This window comes from Phyllostomus discolor, chromosome 12 (genome assembly GCF_004126475.2).
Source record: "Phyllostomus discolor isolate MPI-MPIP mPhyDis1 chromosome 12, mPhyDis1.pri.v3, whole genome shotgun sequence".
Lineage (NCBI taxonomy): Eukaryota > Metazoa > Chordata > Mammalia > Chiroptera > Phyllostomidae > Phyllostomus > Phyllostomus discolor.
Window position 1 is genome coordinate 1 of NC_040914.2, and position 24134 is coordinate 24134.

Below are 24134 nucleotides of genomic sequence, written 5' to 3' on the forward strand. Positions count from 1 at the left end.
AACTGGATGCACTGCTGTAGAAGCCACATATTTGCACTTGCAGTGAATGAGATACATAGGGTAAGGTTATGAACTCCTTCCAAAATATTTAAGTAAACGTGTATTTTTCAAGCATATCACATTTCCCTCGGAATTACTAGGATTGAAGGAGTTCATTACTGTTCATTCTTAGGGAAATGCATTTTTACACAAAATTCATACTTCTTCTTAGAAGTTATTTCACATGAAAGCCACTGCAAATGTAGCATTTCTGTGCATCATTTCTACAGAAGTGGTAAAAGTGTACACATTACTGTAGAAATCACGTTTCCACTTCTTCTGAAAGAGATACATTGATTAAGGTTATGGAGAACTACAAAATATTTAAGTAAGCCTGTATCCTTAAAGCATGTCACATTTCACAGTGCATAATGAGGGTTGAAGGACTTCATTCCTGTTCATTCTTAGAGAAATGCATTTTTTCCCAAATTCATTCTTTGACTTAGAAGTTGTTTCACATGAAAACTACTGCAAATGTAGCATTTTTTTTGCATCATTGCTACAGATGTGTTAAAACTGAACACATTGCTGTAGAACCCACATATTTCCAGTTCCACTTAAGAGATACATAGATTAACATTATGAACTACTACAAAATTGTTTAAGTGATCGTCTATTCTTCAAGCATGTCACATTCACATTGAATTACTAGTGATATAGTACTTCATTACTGTTCATTCTCAGAGAAATGCAGTTTTTACCCAAAATTCATACTTGTTCTTAGAAGTATTTCACATGACAACTACTGCAAATGTAGCATCTCCATGCATCATTGCTACAGAAGTTTTAAAACTGGACGCATTACTGTAGAAACCACATATTTCCATTTCTACTGAAAAAAATACACAGAGTAAGGTCATGAACTGCTACAAAATCTTTAAGTAAATGTGTATTCTTCAAGCATGTCACATTTCACAGGGAATTACTAATGATCAAGGTGTTCATTACTGTTCATTCTTAGAGAAAAGCAGTTTTTCCTAAAATACACAGTTTGATTCATACCAATATACATATTTCCAAAACTGTCTTCTGCCAGTCTGTACTTCACAGTACACAGGTATCTTGCTATCCCTATACTTTTTATAGGAAAGATGAGTTTGCAGCCTTTTTGTACCTTAGAGATTCGTTGTACTTAAGAAATTCAATGAATTAGGCCTCTGCTCAGGCAATTATAAACAAACTTGATGATAGAACTTATATCTTCTGAAAATACCTGCAAAAGTAGCATTTCTGACCAACATTACTAGAGATATGTAAATACGGTATGTATCACTCTGGACTCCTGATATTTCAACTTACTCTGAAAGAAATACATAGTGTAACCTTCTGAATTATTTACAGCATGTTTAATTAAGCATATTTTCTTCAAGGAAGTCACATTTCAGTTTCAATTACTAGTGTAGAAAGAGCTGATTACTTTTCATTCTGAGAGAAATGCACTTCTTACAGAAAATAACCAATTAGATTCACACTAAGTTTTGTATTCACAAAACTGTCTTCTACCAGTCTGTGCTACTCCATACAACGATTTCTTAACTTCCCTATACTTTTTACATGATAGACTACTTTGCAGAAATTTGTACCTTAGAATTTCTTTCTACTTAAGAAATTCTAAGAGTTAGACCTCTCTTCTCACAATTATAACACAAACTTCGTACTAGAAGCTATTTCTTATTAAAATAACCACAAAAATAGCATTATTGAGCATTATTACTACAGAAGTGTAAACAGCATGTATTACTGTTAATGCCTGATATTTCAACTTCTACTGTAAGAAATACATAGAGTTATGTTGTGAACTCTTTACAGCATGTTTAGTTAAGCGAGTTTTCTTCACGAAAGTCACATTTCAGTGTGAATTACTAGTGTTAAAAGAGTTCATTAGTGTTCATTCTGAGAGAAATGCACTTTTTACACCAAAAACAATGTTAGATTCATAGTAATTTTCATATTCACAAAACTGTCTTCATCCAGTCTGTACTACTCAATACAAAGATTTGTTAACTTCCCAATACATTTTACATGAGAAACTAATTTGCTCCATTTGTACCTTAGAGTTTCTTGCTACTTAAGGAATTCAAAAAATTAGTCTACTGTTCCTGCAATTGTAACACAAACTTGATACTAGAAGCTATATCTTATGAAAATTACTGAAAAAAGTAGCATTTCTGAGCATCATTACTGCAGAAGAGGTAAAACAGCATGTATTACTGCAGATGCCTGATATTTCAACTTGTAATGACAGAATTACATAATGTTATAGACTCTTTAGAGCATGTTTCATTAAGCGTGTTTACTTCAATAAAGCCACATTTTAGGGTGAATTATTAGCATTGAAATAGTTCATTACTCATCATTCTGAGAGAAATGCACTTTTTACACAAAATACACAGTTAGATTCATACTAAGATTCATGTTCTCAAAACTGTATACTGCCAGTCTATACTACTCAGTTCAAAGATTTCTAAACATCCCTATACTTTTTAAATGAAAGAATACTTTTGCAACATTTTGTACCTTAGAGATTATTTCTACTTAAGGATTTCAATGACTTGTGACTCTGTTCATGGAATGTTAAGAGGAAGTTCATACTAGACCCAATTTCTTTTTTTTTATTTTTTTATTTTGATCATTGTTCAAGTACAGTTTTCTCCCTTTTACTCCCATTACAGCCCACCCATCCAAACCTCCCCACTTCCCTCTCATTACCACCCTCCCCCTAGTTTTTCTCCATGTATCCTTTAAATTTATTCCTGTAAACCCTTCCCATTCTCCCCTGAAATTCCCTCTTCTCTCCCCTCTGGTCACTGTCAGTCTGTCCTCTATTTCAGTGTCTTTGTTTATATTTTGCTTGTTTCTTTGTTTTGTTGTTTAGGTTCCTGTTAAAGGTGAGATCATATGGTATTTGTCTTTCACTGCCTGGCTTGCTTCGCTTAGCATAATGCTTTCCAGCTCCATCCATGCTGTTGCAAAGGGTAGGAGCTCCTTCTTTCCTTCTGCTGCATAGAATTCTATTGTGTAATGTACCAGAGTTTTTTGATTCATTCATTTACTAATGGGCATCTTGGTTGCTTCCAGCACCTAGCTATTGTAAATTGTGCCGCTATGAACATCGGAGTGCAAAGGTTGTTTTGTATTGGTGTTTTAGTGTTCTTAGGATATAGTCCCAGCAGTGGAATTGCAGGTTCAAAAGGCAGATCCATTTTTAGTTTTCTGAGGAAGTTCCACACCACTTTCCATAGTGCTTGTACCAGTCTGCAGTCCCACCAACAGTGCACTAGGGTCCCCTTTTCTCCACAAACTCTCCAACACTTGTTGTTTGTTGCTTTGTTTATGATGGCCATTCTGTCTGGTGCGAAGTGGTATCTCACTGTGGTTTTAATGTTCAATTCTCTGATAGCTAGCAATATTGAACATCATTTCATGTGTCTTTGGATCTTCTGTATGTCCTCCTTGGAGAAGTATCTGTTCAAGTCCTTTGCCCATTTTTTAATTGGGTTACTTGTCTTCTTAGAGTGGAGTCATGTGAGTTCTTCATATATTTTGGAGATTAAACCCTTGTCCCAGGTATCATTGGCAAATATGGTTTCCCATACAGTTGGTTCTCTTTTAATTTTGATACTGTTTTCTTTAGCTGTGCAAAAGCTTTTTATTTTGATGATGTCCCATTTGTTTATTCTTTCCTTTATGTCCCTTGCTCTAGGAAACATGTCAGTAAAAATGTTTCTGCATGAAATATCTGAGATTTTCCGATCTACATTCTCTTGTAGGACTTCAAGGATGTCACGGTTTATATTTAAGTCTTTTATCCACCCTGAATTTATTTTTGTATAAGGTGTAAGTTGGTGCTCAAGTTTCATTTTTTTGCACGTAGCTCTCCAGTTTTCCCAACACCATTTGTGTATTTTTTTTTGTTTTTTTTTATTATTATTTTTCTTTCATTTTATTTATTTATTTATTTTATTTTATTTTTTTATTTTAATCATTAATCAAATACAGTTTTCTCCTTTTTACTCCCAATCCAATCCCCCTCCCCACTTCCCTCCCATTACCACCCTCCCCTTAGTTTATGACCATGTGTCCTTTAAGTTTGTTCCTGTGAACCCTTCCCATTGTCCCCTTAAGTTCCTTCTTCTCTCCCCTGTGGTCACTGTCAGCCTGTCCTCTGTTTCAGTGTCTTTGGTTACATTTTGTTTGTTTCTTTTTTTTATTTTTATTTTTATTTCAATCATTGTTCAAGTACAGTTTTCTCCCCCCTACTCCCATTCCAGCCCCTCCACCCAACCCTCCCCCCTTCCCCCCATTACCCCCCACCCTTAGTTTTTGTCCATGTGTCCTCCAAATTTGTTCCTGTAATCCCTACCCATTCCCCCCTGAAATTCCCTCTTCTCTCCCCTCTGGCCACTGTCAGACTATCCCCTATTTCAGTGCCTTTGGTTATATTTTGCTAGTTTTTTGTTTTGTTTTGTTTTGTTGTTTAGATTCCTGTTAAAGGTGATATCATGTGGTATTTGTCTTTCACTGCCTGGCTTGTTTCACTTAGCATAATGCTTTCCAGCTCCATCCATGCTGTTGCAAAGGGTATGAGCTCCTTCTTTCTTTCTGCTGCATAGAATTCCATTGTGTAAATGTACCATAGTTTTTTGATCCATTCATTTACTGATGGGCATCTAGGTTGCTTCCAGCACCTAGCTATTGTAAATTGTGCTGCTATGAACATCGGGGTGCAAAGGTTCTTTTGTATTGGTGTTTTAGTGTTCTTAGGATAGAGTTCCAGCAATGGAATTGCTGGGTCAAAAGGCAGATCCATTTTTAGTTTTCTGAGGAAGTTCCAAACTGCTTTCCATAATGGTTGTACCAGTCTGCAGTCCAACCAACAGTGCACTAGGGACCCCGTTTCTCCACATCCTCTCCAACACTTGTTGTTTGTTGCTTTGTTTATGATGGCCATTCTGACTGGTGGGAAGTGGTATCTCGTTGTGGTTTTAATCTGCAACTCTCTGATGGCTAGCGATATTGAACATCGCTTCATGTGTCTTTGGATTTTCTGTATGTCCTCCTTGGAGAATTGTCTGTTCAAGTCCTTTGCCCATTTTTTAATTGGGTTACTGGTCTTCTTAGAGTGGAGTCGCGTAAGTTCTTTATATATTTTGGAGATTAAACCCTTGTCTGAGGTATCATTAGCAAATATGTTTTCCCATACAGTTGGTTCTCTTTTTATTTTGATACTGTTTTCCTTAGCTGTGCAAAAGCTTTTAATTTTGATGAGGTCCCATTTGTTTATTCTTTCCTTTATGTCCCTTGCTCTAGGAGACAAGTCAGTAAAAAAGTTTCTGCGTGAAATATCTGAGATTTTCCTACCTATGTTCTCTTCTAGGACTTTAATGGTGTCACACTTTATATTTAAGTCTTTTATCCACCTTGAATCTATTTTTGTATAAGGTGTACGTTGGTGCTCGAGTTTCATTTTTTTGCACGTAGCTGTCCAGTTCTCCCAACACCATTTGTTGAAGAGGCTATTTTTATTCCATTTTATGTTGCTGCTTCCTTTGTCAAATATTAATTGACCGTAGAGGCTTGGTTTTATTTCTGGGCTCCTTGTTCTGTTCCATTGGTCCATGTGCCTGTTTTTATGCCAGTACCAGGCTGTTTTGATTACAGTGGCCTTGTAGTGTAGTTTAATGCAGGTATTGTGATTCCTCCTACTTTACTCTTCTTTCTCAAAATTGCAGCAGCTATTCGGGGCCCTTTATGGTTCCATATAAATTGTTGAAGTGTTTGTTCTATGTCTGTGAAATATGCCATTGGTACTTTAATAGGTATTGCATTGAATGTGTACATTGCTTTTGGTAGTATGGACATGTTAATGATATTAATTCTTCCAATCCATGAACACGGTATATGTTTCCATTTGTTTGTGTCTTCCTTGATTTCTTACCTCAGTGTTATGTAGTTTTCTGAATACAGGTCTTTTACCTCTTTGGTTAGGTTTATTCCTAGGTATTTTATTTTCCTTTTTGCTATTTCAAATGGAATTTTTTTCTTGATTTCTGCTTCTGCTGTTTCATTGTTGGTGTACAGAAATGCCTTTGATTTCTGGATATTGACTTTGTATCCCGCTGTTTTACCAAATTCATTTATTAGGTCAAGCAGTTTTTTGGTGGAGTCTATAGGATTTTCTATGTACACTATCATGTCATCTGCAAACAGTGACAGTTTTGTTTCCTCCTTTCCGATTTGGATTCCTTTCATTTCTTTTTCTTGTCTGATTGCTGTGGCTAGAACCTCCAGTACTATATTGAATAGAAGTGGTGAAAGTGGACATCCTTGTCTTGTTCCTGTTCTTAGTGGAAAAGATTTTAATTTTTGCCCATTGAGTATAATGTTGGCTGTAGGTTTCTCATATATGGCCTTTATTATGTTGAGGAATGCTCCCTCTATTCCCACTTTACTGAGTGTTTTTATCATAAATGGGTGCTGTACCTTATCAAATGCTTTTTCGGCATCTATCGATATGATCATGTGTTTTTTGTGTTTGCTTTTGTTTATGTGATGTATTACATTTACTGATTTGCGTATATTGTACCATCCTTGCATACCTGGAATGAATCCCACTTGGTCATGGTGTATGATCTTCTTAATGTACTGTTGGATGCGGTTTGCCAGTATCTTGTTGAGGATTATAGCATCAATGTTCATCAGCGATACTGGCCTGTAGTTTTCTTTCTTTGTTGTGTCTTTATCTGGTTTTGGGATTAAGATGATGTTGGCCTCATAAAAAGAGTTTGGGAGTCTTCCATCTTTTTGGATTTTTTGAAATAGTCTGTGAAGGATAGGTGTTAGTTCTTCCTTAAATGCTTTGTAGAATTCTCCTGTGAAACCATCTGGTCCAGGGCTTTTGTGTGTTGGGAGTTTTTGGATTACTGCTTCGATTTCTTTTGCTGTTACTGGTTTGTTGAGGATTTCTGCTTCCATTTTATTGAATTTTGGAAGGTTATATTTTTCTAGAAATTTGTCCATTTCATCTAGGTTTTCAAATTTCTTGGCATACAGCTCTTTGTAGTAATTTGTTACAATCCTTTGTATTTTTGTGGTATCTGTTGTAATCTCCCCTCTTTCATTTCTGATTGTGTTTATTTGGGTTTTCTCTCTTTTTTTCTTGATGAGTCTGCTTAAAGGCTTGCCGATTTTGTTTATCTTTTCAAAGAACCAACTCTTGGATTCATTGATCTTTAGAATTGTGGTTTTAGTCTCTATGTCATTTAATTCTGCTCTGATCTTGGTTATTTCCTTCCTTCTGCTTGCTCTGGGCTGTCTTTGTTCTTGTTCCTTCAGTTCTTGTAGACGTAGGGTTAGGTTGTTTGTTTGAAATGTTTCTAACTTTTTTAGGTGGGCCTGTATCGCTATGATCTTCCCTCTCAGGACTGCCTTGGCTGTGTCCCATAAGTTTTGGGTTGTTGTGAGTTCGTTTTCATTTGTTTCCAAAAACCGTTTGATTTCTTCCCTAATATCATTCTTGACCCATTCATTGTTTAATAGCATGCTGTTTAATCTCCATGAATTTGAGTGTTTGGGGTTTTTTTCCTTGCAGTTGGTTTCTAGTTTCAGTCCCTTGTGATCCGAGAAATTGCTTGGTATGATTTCAATTTTTTTGAAATTGTTGAGGCTTGTTTTGTGTCCTATCATATGGTCAATCTTTGAAAATGTTCCATGTACATTTGAAAAAAATGTGTATTTAGCTTCTTTGGGATGGAGGGTTCTGTAAATATCAGTAAAGCCCAGATCATCTAGGGTATTATTCAATGCCACAATATCTTTGTTGATGTTTTGTTTGGAAGATCTGTCCATTTTTGATAGAGGGGTGTTAAAATCCCCCACAATAATTGTGTTGCTGTCCATATCTTTCTTGAAGTCCTCTAAGATTTTCTTTATGTATTTAGGTGCTCCTATGTTGGGTGCATATATATTTACAATATTTATGTCTTCTTGGTGAATTCTTCCCTTGAGTATTATGAAATGACCTTCTGGGTCTCTCTTTATGGATCTTCTTTGGAAGTCTATTTTGTCAGATATGAGTATTGCTACCCCGGCTTTTTTCTCCTGTCCATTTGCTTGGAAAATTTGTTTCCAGCCCTTCACTTTCAACCTGTGCAGATCTTTTACCCTGAGGTGGGTCTCTTGTAGACAGCATATGTGTGGGTCATGTTTTCTTATTCAATCAGCTATTCTATGTCTTTTGATTGGAGCGTTTAGTCCATTTACGTTTAAGGTTATTATTGATAGGTACTTATTCATTGCCTTTTATGTACGTGTGATCCTCTCTCACTCTCTCTTTTCCTTTCTTTCTTTAAAGCAGTCCCTTCAGCATCTCTTGCAGAGCTGGTTTAGTGGAGGTGTATTCTTTTAGACTTCTTTTGTCTGAGAAGCTTCTTATTTGGCCTTCTATCTTAATTGAGAGCCTTGCTGGGTAAAGTGGTCGTGGTTGCAGGCCTCTGGTTCTCATTACTTGGATTATTTCTTGCCATTCTCTTCTGGCTTGGAGTGTTTCCATTGAGAAGTCAGCTGTTAGCCTTATTGGGGCCCCGTTGTATGTTACTTCCTTCTTCTCCCTTGCTGCCTTTAAGATTCTCTCTTTGTCTTGAAATTTTGCCATTTTAATTATGATGTGTCTTGAGGTGGGCCTCCTTGGGTTCCTCTTGATTGGGACTCTCTGTGTTTCCTGTATTTGTGTGACTTTTTGTCTCATCAAATTAGGGAAGTTTTCCATCATCACTTGTTCAACTAGGTTTTCTATCCCTTGTTCTTCTTCTTCTCCTTCTGGTATACCTATTATACAGATATTATTACGTTTCATATTGTCTTGCATTTCTCTTAACCCCTCTTCATTCTTTCTGAGCCCCTTTTCCCTTTCTTGCTCTTTCTGGGTGTTTTCTTCTATTTTGTCCTCTAGCTCGCTGATCCGATCTTCTGCTTCATCGATCCTGCTTTTCATTCCTTCTACTGTGTTCTTCATTTCAGAGATTGTATTCTTCATTTCCTCTTGGCCCTTGTTGAGAATTTCTATTTCCTTTTTTACGCTGATGTAGTTTTCATTGAGTTCATTGTAGCTTCCCTGTAGTTTCTTGTAGCTCATTGTGAGCTCGTTGAGCTTCCTGACAATCACTGCTTTGAATTCAATATCTGATAGTTGAATTGCCTCTGTTTCATTTAGCATTCTTTTTGAGGCTTCCTCCTTTCCTTTCATTTGGGGAGTATTTCTTTGTCTTCCCATTGTTTGTGAGACTCTTCTTGTTCACCTCAGCTTCTTATATTGATCTGTTCTGGCTCCCTCGGTTTATGATGTGACCTTCTTTAGTAGAGTAGCAGTGAGTTTCAGTGGTGCTGTTTCCTTGACCCCCTCAAGCTTGCTGGTCTTGGGCTGTTGTTTAAGTTGGCTTTGTGTTTGCCTTTGGGTTCTGATTGTTGTTGAGTCTTTCTTTGATGGTTCCTTCCCGCCAGCTGGTTAAATGTGGGTCACTCTGTCCACCACCTTCTGTATTTTGTTGTGCTGGTGAGGGCAGGTTGTGTTGAGGCTGGTTCTTCTTGATGCAGCGATCTGTTCTTTGTTCTTTCGGTTCTGCCACAATCCTTGGTCCTCCGTTCTCAAAAATGCTGAAATATGTTGGTTGCTTGCCTTTCCACTCCAAAGATCGGTCAGGACTCTCTCCCCTGAGCAGAGGAAAGCCAAATCTGCTCCTTCCTACTCCGACGCCATCTTCCATTTTGTTTGTTTCTTTGTTTTGTTATTTAGGTTCCTGTTAAAGGTGAGATCATATGGTATTTGTCTTTTACTGCCTGGCTTGTTCCGCTTAGCATAATGTTTTCCAGCTCCATCCACTCAGTTGCATAGGGTAGGAGCTCCTTCTTTCTTTCTGCTGCATAGAATTCCATTGTGTAAATGTACCATAGTTTTTTGATCCATTCATTTACTGATGGGCATCTTGGTTGCTTCCAGCATCTAGCTATTGTAAATTGTGCTGCTATGATCATTGGGATGCATAGGTTCTTTTGAATTGGTGTTTTAGTATTCTTAGGATAGAGTCCCAGCAGTGGAATTGCCGGGTCAAAAGGCAGATCCATTTTTAGTTTTCTGAGGAAGTTCCATACTGCTTTCCATAATGGTTGTACCAGTCTGCAGTCCCACCAACAGTGCACTAGGGACCCCCTTTCTCCACAGCCTCTCCAACACCAGTTGTTTGTTGCTTTGTTTATGATGGCCATTCTGTCTGGTGGGAAGTGGTATCTCATTGTGGTTTTAATCTGCATCTCTCTGATAGCTAGCGATATTGAGCATCATTTCATGTGTCTTTGGATTTTCTGTATGTCCTCCTTGGAGAAGTCTCTGTTCAACTCCTTTGCCCACTTTTTAATTGGATTCCTTGTCTTCTTAGAGTGCAGTCTTGTAAGTTCTTTATATATTTTGGAGATTAAATCCTTGTCTGAGGTATCATTGGCAAATATGTTTTCCCATACAGTTGGTTCTATTTTTATTTTGATACTGTTTTCTTTGGCTGTGCAGAAGTTTTTCATTTTGATGAGGTCCCATTTGTTTATTCTTTCCTTTATGTCCCTTGCTCTAGGGGACAAGTCAGTAAAAACATTTCTTCATGAAATATCTGAGATTTTCCCACCTACGTTCTCCTCTAGGACTTTAACGGTGTCACATTTAATATTTAAGTCTTTTATCCACCTTGAATTTATTTTTGTATATGATGTAAGTTGGTGCTCAAGTTTCATTTTTTTGCATGCAGCTGTCCAGTTCTCCCAACACCATTTGTTGAAGAGGGTATTTTTGCTCGATTTTATGTTGTTGCCTCCTTTGTCAAATATTAATTGACCATAGAGACTTGGGGTTATTTCTGGGCTCTCTGTTCTGTTCCATTGGTCTATGTGCCTGTTTTTATGCCAGTACCAGGCTGTTTTGATTACAGTGGCCTTGTAGTATAGTTTAGTGTCGGGTATTGTGATCCCTCCTACTTTACTCTTCTTTCTCAAAATTGCAGCAGCTATTTGGGGTCGTTTATAATTCCATATAAATTTTTGAACTGTTTTTTCTATGTCTGTTAAATAAGCCATTGGTCCTTTAATAGGTATTGCATTGAAAGTGTAAATTACTTTGGGTAGTATGGACATGTTGATGATATTAATTCTTCCAATCCATGAACACGGTATATGTTTCCATTTGTTTGTGTCTTCCTTGATATCTTTCTTCAGTGTTGTGTAGTGTTCTGAATACAGGTCTTTTACCTCTTTGGTTAGGTTTATTACTAGATATTTTATTTTTCTTTTTGCTGTTTCAAATGGGATTTTTTCCTTGATTTCTGCTTCTGCTGTTTCATTGTTGGTGTACAGAAATGCCTTTGATTTCTGGATATTGACTTTGTATCCCGCTGTTTTGCCAAATTCATTGATTAGGTCAAGCAGTTTTTTGGTAGAGTCTATAGAATTTTCTATGTATATTATCATGTCATCTGCAAACACTGACAATTTTGTTTCCTCCTTTCCGATTTGAATGCCTTTTATTTCTTTTTCTTGTCTGATTGCTGTGGCTAAAACTTCCAGTACTATATTGAACAGAAGTGGTGAAAATGGACAGCCTTGCCTTGTTCCTGATCTTAGTGGAAAAGATTTTAATTTTTGCCCATTGAGCATGATGTTGGCTGTAGGTCTCTCATATATGGCCTTTATTATGTTGAGGAATGCTCCCTCTATTCCCACTTTGCTGAGTGTTTTTATCATGAATGGGTGCTGTATCTTGTCAAATGCTTTTTCTGCATCAATTGATATGATTATGTGTTTTTTGTGTTTGCTTTTTTTTATGTGATGTATTACATTTACTGATTTGCGAATATTGAAGCATCCTTGCATACCTGGAATGAATCCCACTTGGTCATGGTGTATGATCTTCTTAATGTACTGTTGGATGCGGTTTGCCAGTATTTTGTTGAGGATTTTAGCGTCAATGTTCATCAGCGATATTGGCCTGAAGTTTTCTTTCTTTGTTGTGTCTTTATCTGGTTTTGGAATTAGGATGATGTAGGCCTCATAAAAAGAGTTTGGGAGACTCCCATCATTTTGGATTTTTGGAACAGTCTGTGAAGGATAGGGGTTAACTCTTCCTTAAATGCTTTGTGAATTCTCCTGTGAAACCATCTGGTCTTGGGCTTTTGTGTGTTGGGAGTTTTTTGATTATTACTTCAATTTCATTTGTTGTTATTGGTCTGTTCAGGCTTTCTGCTTCTTTTTCATTGAGTTTTGGAAGATTATATTTTTCTAGAAAGTTGTCCATTTCACCTAGGTTTTCAAATTTCTTGGCATACAGCTCCTTGTAGTAATTTCTTACAATCCTTTGTATTTTTGTGGTATCTGTTGTAAGCTCTCCTCTTTCATTTCTGATTGTGTTTATTTGGGTCTTTTCTCGTTTTTTCTTGATGAGTCTGCTTAAAGGCTTGTCGATTTTGTTTATCTTTTCAAAGAACCAGCTCTTGGATTCATTGATCCTTAGAATTGTGCTTTTAGTCTCCATGTCATTTAATTCTGCTCTGATCTTCGTTATTTCCTTCCTTCTGCTTGCTCTGGGCTGCCTTTGTTGTTGTTCCTCGAGTTCTTGTAGATGTAGGGTTAGGTTGTTTGTTTGGAATGTTTCTAACCTTTTTAGGTGGGCCTGTATCGCTATGAACTTCCCTCTCAGGACTGCCTTGGCTGTGTCCCATAAGTTTTGGGTTGTTGTGAGTTCATTTTCATTTGTTTCCAGAAACCTTTTGATTTCTTCCCTAATGTCATTCTTGACCCATTCATTGTTTAATAGCATGGTATTTAATCTCCATGTTTTTGAGTGTTTTTGGTTTTTTTCTTTGGGATTGGTTTCTAGCTTCAGTCCCTTGTGGTCTGAGAAAATGCTTGGTATGATTTCAATTTTCTTGAAATTCTTGAGGCTTGTTTTGTGTCCTATCATGTGGTCTATCTTTGAGAATGTTCTGTGTACATTTGAAAAGAATGTATATTTAGCTTCTTTTGGATGGAGGGCTCTGTATATATCAGTAAAGTCCATTTCCTCAAGGGTATTGTTCAATGCCACAATATCTTTGTTGATATTTTGTTTAAAAGACCTGTCCATTTTTGATAGTGGGGTGTTAAAATCTCCCACTATAATTGTGTTGCTGTCCATTTGTTTCTTGAAGTCCTCTAAGATTTTCTTTATGTATTTCGGCGCTCCTATGTTGGGTGCATATATATTTACAATATTTATGTCTTCTTGATGGATTCTTCCCTTGAGTATTATGAAGTGACCTTCTGGGTCTCTCTGTATGGACTTTTTTTGGAAATCTATTTTGTCTGATAGGAGTATTCCTACCCCGGCTTTTTTTTTTCCTGTCCATTTGCTTGGAAGATTTGTTTCCAGCCCTTCACTTTCAGCCTGTGTAGGTCTTTTATCCTGAGGTGGGTCTCTTGTACACAGCAGATATGTGGGTCATTTTTTCTTATCCAATCGGCTATTCTATGTCTTTTGATTGGAGCATTTAATCCATTTACGTTTAAGGTTATGATTGATAGGTACTTATTCATTGTCTTTTATATACGTGTGTTTCTCTCTCTCTCTGTCTGTCTCTCTCTCTCTCTCTGTCTGTCTCTCTCTCTCTCTGTCTCTCTCTCTCTCTCTCTCCCTTCCCTCTCTTCCTTAAAGCAGTCCTTTTAGAAACTCTTGCAGAGCTGGTTTGGTCGAGGTGTATTCTTTTAGACTTCTTTTGTCTGGGAAGCTTCTTATTTGGCCTTCTATCTTGATCGAGAGCCTTGCTGGATATACTAGCCTTGGTTGCACCCCTCTGGTTCTCATTACCTGGAGTATTTCTTGCCATTCTCTTCTGGCTTGAAGTGTTTCCATTGAGAAGTCAGCTGTTAGCCTTATTGGGGCTCCCTTGTATGTTACTTCCTTTTTCTCCCTTGCTGCCTTTAAGATTCTCTCATTGTCTTGAAATTTTGTCATTTTAATTATGATGTGTCTTTAGGTGGGCCTCTTTGGGTTCCTCTTGATTGGTACTCTCTTTTTTCCTGGATTTGTGTGACCTTTTCTCTCATCAAATTAGGGAAGTTCTCCTTCATTACTTGTTCAACTAGGTTTTCGATCCCTTGCTTTTCTTCTTCTCCTTCTGGTATCCCTATTATACAGATATTATTACGTTTCATATTGTCTTGCATTTCTCTTAATCCCTCTTCATTTTTTCTGAGCCTCTTTTCCTTTTCTTGCTCTTTCTGGATGCTGTTTTCTACTTTGTCCTCCAGCTCGCTAATCCGATCTTCTGCTTCATCAAGCCTGCTTTTCATTCCTTCTACTGTGTTCTTCAGTTCAGAAATTGTATTCTTCATTTCCTCTTGACCTTTGTTGAGAGTTTCTATTTCCTTTTTCATGTTTATATAGTTTGCAGTGAGATTGATGTAGTTTCCCTCTAATTTCTGAAAGCTCATTGTGAGTTCATTGAACTTCCTGGTAATCATTGTTTTGAACTCACTATCTGATAGTTGAGTTGCCTCTATTTCATTTAGCATTTTTCCTGAGGCTTCCTCCTTTCCCTTCAATTGGGGGTTGTTTCTTTGTTTTCTCGTTGTTCATGGGTTTCTTCTTTTTTCTTCTTGTTTGTTAATTTGATCTGTTCTAATTCCCTTTAATTATGGTGTGAACTTCTGTGGTAGAATATTTGTGAGATTCAGTGGTGCAATCTCCTTTGTGTATCCTGGTGCTCACAGCTTCCCCCTATTCTTTTTTTGTGATCAGTTGGAGTAGTAAGGCAAAATGGTTTAAAACAGCAAGACAGTATACTATGATATTTACTGTAGCAGCCAATAGAGAAGAGATGGGTTATCCTTTGGCTCCTTATAGTGTTAACCGTGATCCTCCACCCCACTATCCACGTTTTAGAAAGGATGGAAAGAAGGTAAGACTGTTATTGGGACGAGAGGATTGTTAGTTGGATCTAGAAAGCTGTGAGGCTGTGGGAGGTCAGATTCTAAGGTAGGACTGGACTAAAGATTCGTATATAGGAGTCGTGAGTAAAAGAATAGACACAACCCTCACAATTGTATAGTTCAGAAAATTGCAAAGTGGCCTGAGATCAGGTAGGGGTATTGAGAAGCAATTACAATTGTATAGACTAGGTCTTACTAGTAGTAATAGTAAAGTAACAGTCTTGTGGCAGAATCGATGAGGTCTAGATAACAAGAATAAAGTGTATAGAACCTTGAGAGGTGTATTAAAGGAACACAGATGAAGGATAGTAACTTCTCAACACCTTGTGACTGAGATACCAGGGGGAACCTATCAAATGACAGTATAACTAGCCAAGCAAAGACGATTATACAGAAAGAAAAAGAATACCAGAATATTATTAAAATAAAAAATGTTGGAAGAGTGAGAAAAGGATAATACAAGTTTACAGTAACTTGCCAGATTAAAAAAAGGGAAAGAAAAGCAGAAGATGTAGTGCAGGAGAGATAAATTTGGAGTGGAAAGAATAATATTAGGATGAATGGAAGAGAAACATAAGGGATTGCGAGGTAAAAATAATAGAAATTGAAAAATAAAATGTCACGTAAAACACAAGATAAAATCAATCAACCAACAACAGCCAGAGAAACCTAACAAAGCCAAAAAAATTAAAAAAAAAAAACAGACAAAGAAACAAAAACAAAAACAAAAACAAAAGAAAAAACCTCTTGTTGGTGGCCAGACCAGTTTTTCTGATCTTGCTGGCTTCAACTGGCTGAGGGACCTTTAAAATCCTTCTCTCTCTCCCAGCCAGACTTCAGTTGGTTTGTCAGGAAGCTGGGCGCTGCCGCACACACAGGCTGTCTGGATCTCACTCCCACGTTCTTCCGGACTCTGAGGTCCTGCGGGTTTCCAGCTCTAAGATCCCAGGAGGCACCCGCAACGTTTTTGGATTCACTGCACCCTCCTGGGGATCGTAAAAGGGCGCGCCCCTCCCCCAAACTTTTGAGATTGGGGTCTAGGATCGCCCAAAGCACCTCGCTGAGTCCCTTCTGGCATCAAAGCGCGAGAGAGTCAGTCATCCTGTCGGGGCGCGCGCCAAGCCGTTTCCATCTCCGTGTTCCCCGCTGAACCGCACTGCGTCCGGGTGTGGGAGCCTTTCCCTGCTCCCCGGGTGGGGCTGGCTGGAAATCTCTGAGCCACCACTGTAGAAACGCACCAAGTGCCACATCCCTCCCGGGATCAGATCGCAGCGCGAGATTCAGGCCTCCCTATGGGGCGCGAGCGGAGCGGAGCGCAGCCGGAGCGCAGCCCGGCTCCGTGCTCTCCACCAATCTGCTCTTCCACTGGGCTAGGGTTACAGGCGCCCCTTCAGGCTGCCCCGGGTCCTGTCGGCTAGTGTCCCTCACTCCTCCCAGGCCTCTGGGTGGGTGTTCACCGTCCCTGCTATTTTTTCCCAGTCTAACTGTCCAATCTGTTCCTTTTAGCAACATTCTCCCCTGGAGTTGCTCACCCCCAGTATTCCGGGGAGGGAGCAGCGACTTCTCTCTCCCGGGCGCCCTGGGGCAGACCCCAGAGCACCCCGGGCGGACCTGGGGTCTGCACACCCCTAGACCCCGCGCTGACCCCTAGGCCCCCTCCGTCCTGTAGCAGACTTCTTACCGTCTGATTTTCCAGTGAGTGCAATAATTTTTGATGTCCTGCTTACAAAAGTGATTCGGTAACCTAGTCCACTTGCTCTGTTTCTCCACCGATCTGCGAGTTTCTCTCCTCTTCACAGAAGCTGAGAAAAACGCTGCCTATAGTAAAGCCGCCATCTTAGACCCATCCCAGGTTTATTTTATACATCCCAATTTTCAGAGATGCAAACTGAGTCTCATACAGATGAGGGGATACTCCCATGACACTAACAAGATATTGGCAGAGTCACCTTGAGCCAAGGGGATGACCTAGTGCCCACTTTCTTGAAAAGCAGGTCCAGAATGTGTTGTTTGGTGTTATGCCAGATAAGTGAGCAGATAGGTAGTCATGTAAAGGATGATTGTACACAGGAAGGCTGGTATCATATAATACTTTGTCTCAATAAATTCACTCAGAAATGGGACTGTGGGTAGAAAGATAGGCAGGTAAAATATTTATATATTTTATCGCTATACCCTGTTTACAACCTGAATAGGCTGTAGCTGTCACAATGTCACTATATCTCTCTGATTTTAGCTACTTTATTGCTAACAGCCTGACTGAATTTATCATTCTTTTAAATGGAAACCCCCCTTGTGTTCTAGTCCTCAAATGTGTTTTTCCATTGATCATTGATGAGAACTTGTTTCCATGAAACTTTGAGGCACCTGTCAACTTGTTTACCAGCAAATCAGATTTCCTCCATCCTGAGTTATCTATCATACAGATTCTTCATTGGAGTGTATTATTTCTCTTCCTGAAATCATTAAGTATTTGCCACTTTCAGGAATTTGGAATCTCCATAATAGGAGAGTCAAAATTTAGTTTAAAGTAAATAAAAAAGCAATCAGTATCTTCATTTGAGATCAAGAGGGTTCTCGCTGTGTGTGTTGTTCCTGCATACTGTCTCCAGATTTGGAAGGAACAGCATTCTACATGCATTTCCCTCCTTTTCATGATTGATGAAGGTCCACAGTTTAAACCAAACATGGCCCATGCAGACTTTAGGAGGTTTGTAGCTCTGGCCTATAAGCCTTTGGGGGACAATTTGAAATCTTGAGGCTTACCTTTTCCTTGTTTAATAATCTCTAAACCATTAGGTTTTTATTCTTGTACTCTTTATATATTTATTTTTATTGTATTCATTTCTTTATTGTTATTCAAGTACAGTTGCCTCCTATTCTTATTTCTATAATTCGTCAGCTTCAGACTCACTGAGACAATGCTGTTAATACTGACTACTCATAAAGGGGGACCAATTCTCCCTCAGCTAACAAAATGCCTTGAGAACAATAATTGAATAATTTTCCTCACCATTAAGCTCAAATTCTACATTTATAGTTTAGAGTTTTTCATCTTGTGCACACCTGTGCCTGCAAAAACATTTCTAAAGAGCCGAGTGTTCCTGGGTGAATTCTAGATTTGTTCTTCTGTTTGCAAATGTAATGTGGCTGACATTGTGTCCCTTTTTTATCATTTATCGTGAGCATGACATCAATTTATTCCTGGATGAGGCTTTCACATTGAGGAATCTCCAAAAGGCATAGTGCTTGAAGTGCTCATAGTGTCCATGTTACTAAACTTCACATGTAGGACCTTCATTTACATGACTACCTACCTTTTTTCCTTTCCGACATTCATCAGCACCCAAAATATCCCAGACCAGTTTTTCACTAGGTGAGCACTGGCCAACTCCATGTCACATGGTGACTCTGCCAATTTCTAGGTTGTGTCTTGGGGCTAACCCCTCATCCCTCTGAGTCTCAGTTTGCTTCTGTAAAAGATGTTAGAATATGTATTTCATATAAATTTGGCTGGATATATTGGATCAGCTATGGCTAGTGCTTGCCTGGTACTTGGTTTTACAGAATATATTGCTGGACTTGCTGTGCTTGTTGATCTTTATAAATTTCCCCATACTCATAAAAGGCCTTCTGCCTCCATCTTCACTTGCCAGTGGCCATCCGAAGTTAGAAACAAACACCTGGAAAGCAAACTGCCAAGGAGTTTTGGATGCTGTTTACCTAGTCCTGGTTTTTGGTTTTTGTGTGGCCTGTTTAGGGATTTCTGGGGGAAGCAGAAAATCCCCAGGCCCAGTCAAATATTTGGTGTCATTTTGGATGTAGTTCATTCATTCAACTCTGTATCTTATATACCTCATTCAAACAGGGCCACCCTGACACACTTATCATAACTCAGTAAAAAAAAAAAAAAAAAGCAGATACTACAACTGATCTTCAGTTTTGGTCAGAGGATCATGCAGTCAAAATACATATCACTTGATGTCTCCTCCACATATGTCATATGTGATATTTTCTTAGCATTCTTCTTATGTGTAAGCATTTTGAAAATGTGAACTTGAATGAATTATCACAAGAAAATAGACATAGGTTAGTGGTCCTTGAGTTCAGAGGAAGTGCCTCCTATTTCCATACCATGTTCTGGGGAGGACAGAATGGCATTATGGGTGAGAAGGGCGTGGAAGTACCCTGGATTTGGTTCAACCCCTTTCTAATCTTGCTGCCATTTTGTTATTTTTTACAACTCAACTGCTGGTCTTGTTCTAATGCCTTTGCATGATCAACTGTGTCATCTTCATCCTGTACCATATAGACAAGCTGTGGCTAAACCCTGTCAATTTCAGACCCACAGAGTCAGGTGTAAAAATACTGATAAGAGCCCCTTGCTAGAGCCACCTAATTCTCTTTTCCATCCACCTTGCTAATCTACTTAAACTTCCTTACTGTATTATTACTAGATATGGATGGCTAGGGAAACAGACAGTTCCTGGATGAAAAACTGGAAATCCTATTAATGGTGTTGTGAATTTAAGTAGCTAAAAGGCCTTTTACTTTCCTCATCTGTAATGCTGAGGTAAAAAGGCATTTATTTCAAGGATTCCTTTTGAGAATTAAATGTGGTATGGAATTATTAAAGAAGACTAATCTTATTTTAAAACACTGTGTTTTAGACAATTAAAAACATAAAATTAAACTAACTGCAAAACAGGTATCCTTGATAGATATTTATAGACCATTGCATTTAAAACTGCAGGTATACATTTTTTGTCTATTTCACTAGAAAACTTTCCATGATGGATCTTGTAGTAGGAGAAAAGAACAACTCTCCATAAATTTAAAATTTTGAAGTTATATTATTTATATTTTCCTTTGCTTTTTTAAAAAAGATTATATTCATTTATTTTTAGAGAGAGCACAAAGAAAGGAGAAAATGAGGAAGAAAAACATCAGTGTGTGGTTGCCTCTCATGTACCCACAACTGGGGACCTGGCCTGCAACCCAGGCATGTGCTCTTACAGGGTATCCAACAGGTGACCCTTTCATTCACAGGCTGGTGCTAAATCCACTGAGGCACACCAGCCAGGGCTATGTTAACTATGTTGTCTGACCATAATGGTAAGAAGTTGGAAATCAAATATAGAAAAGAAACGAAAAGCAAGCAATACATTTGGAAATTAATCAACATACTACCAAACACCCAAGAAATCAAAAATTAAAACAGAGGCCCTGGCTGGTGTGGCTCAGTGGATTTAGTGCCAGCCTATGAACCAAAGTGCTTTTGGTTCGCTTCCCAATCAGGGCACATGCCTGTGTTACAGGCCTGGTCCCCAGTGGAGAGTGTGTGAGAGGCAACCACCCATTGAAGTTTCTCTTCCTCTCTTTCTCCCTAACTTCTCCAGTCTAAATAAATAAATAATTAAAAGAAACAGAAAAACCGCAGCTACACTGAGACAAATATAAATTCAAATATGGTCTTGGAAAATGTGCATTTACGGAAAGCTCTTATAGGAGGATACTATACAATTCTAACTAAAGACCAGAAAAATTTCAATAAAATCATTTGAATTTCTAAATACATTAAAAAACGACTTTAAAACGTAGGCTGAATTAAAAATAAAACAAAGATCAGTGCCATATTAAAAACAGAGAAAGATGTAAAGATAAATAAATCTAATTGCTCCTTCTTTGAAATGATAAATAAATTTGAAAAACCTCTAATAAGGCCCATCAAGCAGTAAAGAGGAAATACAAAAATAAATAAAAGCAGAATAAAAGGGAAACAACAATCAACACTACATAAACACAAAGAATATTTAAAGACTATCATCAACAATTATACATAACACATTTGATCTTCTAATAAAATGGAACATTTTTAACTCATACTCCCTTTGAAGGGTAAATCATGACAAATAACACTACTTGAACAAACCAATTACTACAAATACATTTGAGTCAGTAACTGAAACACCCAAAAAGAAAAGCCCAAGCCCACAGAGATTTACAGGGGATTCTAACAAATATGACAACAATGATTAGTACATATCCTTCACCAATTTTTCTTAAGAGGCCAGCATTACTTTGATACCAAAACTAATGTAAGAAACTGCAAAAAAAAAAACCAAACCTGAGAGACACTTACAGGCCTTTATTCTTGATAAATGTACATACTAAAATTCTCAAGAAAATTGTACCAAACCAAATTGAATAATACAGTAAAAAGAGTACACACTTTGATCAAGTGTGAATTATACCAGTGATACAAGATGCTCAACATCCAGAAACAAATTATGTGATTCACCACTCAAAAAATTCATACAAATGATCAAGAGATATAGAAAAATAAATAGAATACTATATGCATTAGAGATAAAAATATTTCACAGAATGCTTCTACAAGGAAATAATCTCAGTTTAATAAAGAGTGTATGTGACCACCTCATGACTAACTATATACTCAATTGTGAAATAATGAAAGCGATCTCTTGAAAAATCAAAACAAGTGAAGAATATCCACTTTCTATTATTTGAAATAACATTGGAATAATTACACTAACAATCACAAGGGAAAATAAAACACATTTAAATAAAAAATAATTAAAACTGTCACTATTTGAAGATGATATGTTGCTCTATATAGAATTAATTCAAGAACTCAACAAAATTAATTGAGTTAATAAAATGATTTATTAAGAAACAAAATGCAAACTGTACAGACATGTACTCTCAAGATTATAGAACACTGAAAGAATAAATTGAACTTAACACAAATGGAAAGATAAACAATTCCTATATATTAGATTAAATTTTTATAATTATGATATCTCCCAAAGCAATTAATTGGTTTAACTGAAATCCTATCAAACTACAACTTACTTTCTTCTGAGAAATGAAAATCTTAAAATGTATATGGAACAACAAATAACTTAATAAGCAATTACATTTAGAGAAGAAAGAACAAATTATAGATGTCATTCTCTGTGTTGTCAAACCATACTATAAAGCTATAATAATTAAACCAGAAAGGTATTGACACAAAACAGAGCCTTAAAACAATGTAACAGTATAGTGTCCAGGATTAAACCCTCTTATCTGAACAACTAATGTATGACAGAGAAGGTAAAGATATACATTGCTGAGTTGACAGACTTCTCAACAGCTCATCCTGGGAAAACAAAATATACATAATCAACAGAAACTGGACACTGCCTTACAGCATATTGAAAAATAAACTTAAGCCAATACCAACCTCACCCACCTCTTCCATATTTCCAATTGATTCCAGCCCTGCTTCTCTCTTACCCACATCTCCTGGCCTTCCAAGAGAAGTTAGCATCCCACCGTTCCCTGCTTCACAGATAATTCTAGATCCACCCACCACATTTTGCCTGCCAACTAATGCCTTTCTTGCTTATGTTCTCTGCTTTCCAACTGATGTCAGGCATGGTTTAGTCCCCTTGTGTTTTAACTTAGGTCAGATGTAGGGTAAACGGGGGCAGTCTGGCTTCCTCATCCAGGTGTCTGGGCTATTAAAGGAAGAAGTCTTTATAACCTTGAGAATGGGCCTGATAAGTATTTTTCTCATAGCCTTGAGACTGTTTCCAAAAACTGTTTCCATAGCCTTGATTGGGCTCGCCTGCATACAATGAAGCTCTGTTGCATAATTCTGTTGGCACCTTGCTGGCTTTGTCTACAATCTAGTGTTAGAGGATGTAGGGGATCCCTTTGGCTGCCATACTGGGTGATGAGAGACATGCAGTAGACCACAGCAGATGCCATGCTGGGGTGCTGTGCAGAGAGGACAGGTGATATGCAGGGACATTCAGGGGGACATGCAACTTGCAGCACGTGTGGATTGCCCACCCTTGAATAAACACATTTCAGACATCCCAATGACTCTGAGAATTTTCTTCTGTCTGCCTGAATCTCATGAACTTGTCTGGCCTTGAATGGTCACAACACACCAGATGTATCATATAGTTGAACAAGTGAACTTCATCCAAAGTAGTACCAGCTATCTCAGTGGGCATTACTTGTCTGCTCCCCTGATAGAGCTTTAATCTGGCCGCAGAAAGGACAAATTTCAAGACCCGGTGGAAACAATCTCAAATATCTTGAAAAATTGCATTCTACATCTTTTTCAAACTGACAAGGTCCACGAGCCAGTGAAGAAGAAGGCATAAAAGTTTCATGGGTGAGTGAAACCTACTTAGATGAAAACTCACAGCAGATCCAGCAATATATACTGGAAGATGAGGTACTAGGTAAGCGCTTGCCATAGCTTATTCAGTTGATCCTACCGAAATAATACAAGATTTGTTTTCTAACATGCAATTTGTATACAAGCAATCTGAGCCTCAGAGAGATAAGGGATATTCCCAGGACAAAACCTGGGTTTGGGAAGAGTCCTGGTATCACGATGTGGCCAATGTTCACATAGTAAAAAGCTGGTCTAGGATATGTTGTACTGTACTAAATACCAGACAAATGAACAGGTAGGTTGTCATTTTGAAAATGTTTTTACAGGGGTAGGCTGCTACCATGGACATTATGAAATCCTATGTTATGCATTCTAAATGGCCTTCAAGGTGACAAGTAGATGTTACCTTCATATTTAGTTAAACAAAAAGGGAAACAATTTAAACAACAATACCAATAACCACAGAAAGACTGACAATGTGAAGCTCCTGAATGAACTCAAGAGTTCTTCAGGGACACATGTATAAAGACAGGGTGCCCAAACTGAAACAATTTCTGACCTTTAAATGTGCTATCATAAGATAGTTGATCAAGAAGAATTACATAATCATTCTTTTCAAGGCATTTTTTTCAGTTTAGGAGCAAGAGTCCTCCCTTTATAAATAGTCTGTATAAAAGGATTTTCCCAGTGACTCCCAAAAAAATAATAATAACCCAAATGCACAGATGGGAATACATAGAATTAAATATGCCAAATGGATCTCAAGTTCCTGTACTGACAACAGCAAAAGGTCAGGCAACACCACATTCCCTCTGAGCTACTGAGCCTTAGCCTCCCCTGACATGAAAGGGCAATTTCTGGAGAATTTCATGCTTCTGCAATTTAAAGATAATAT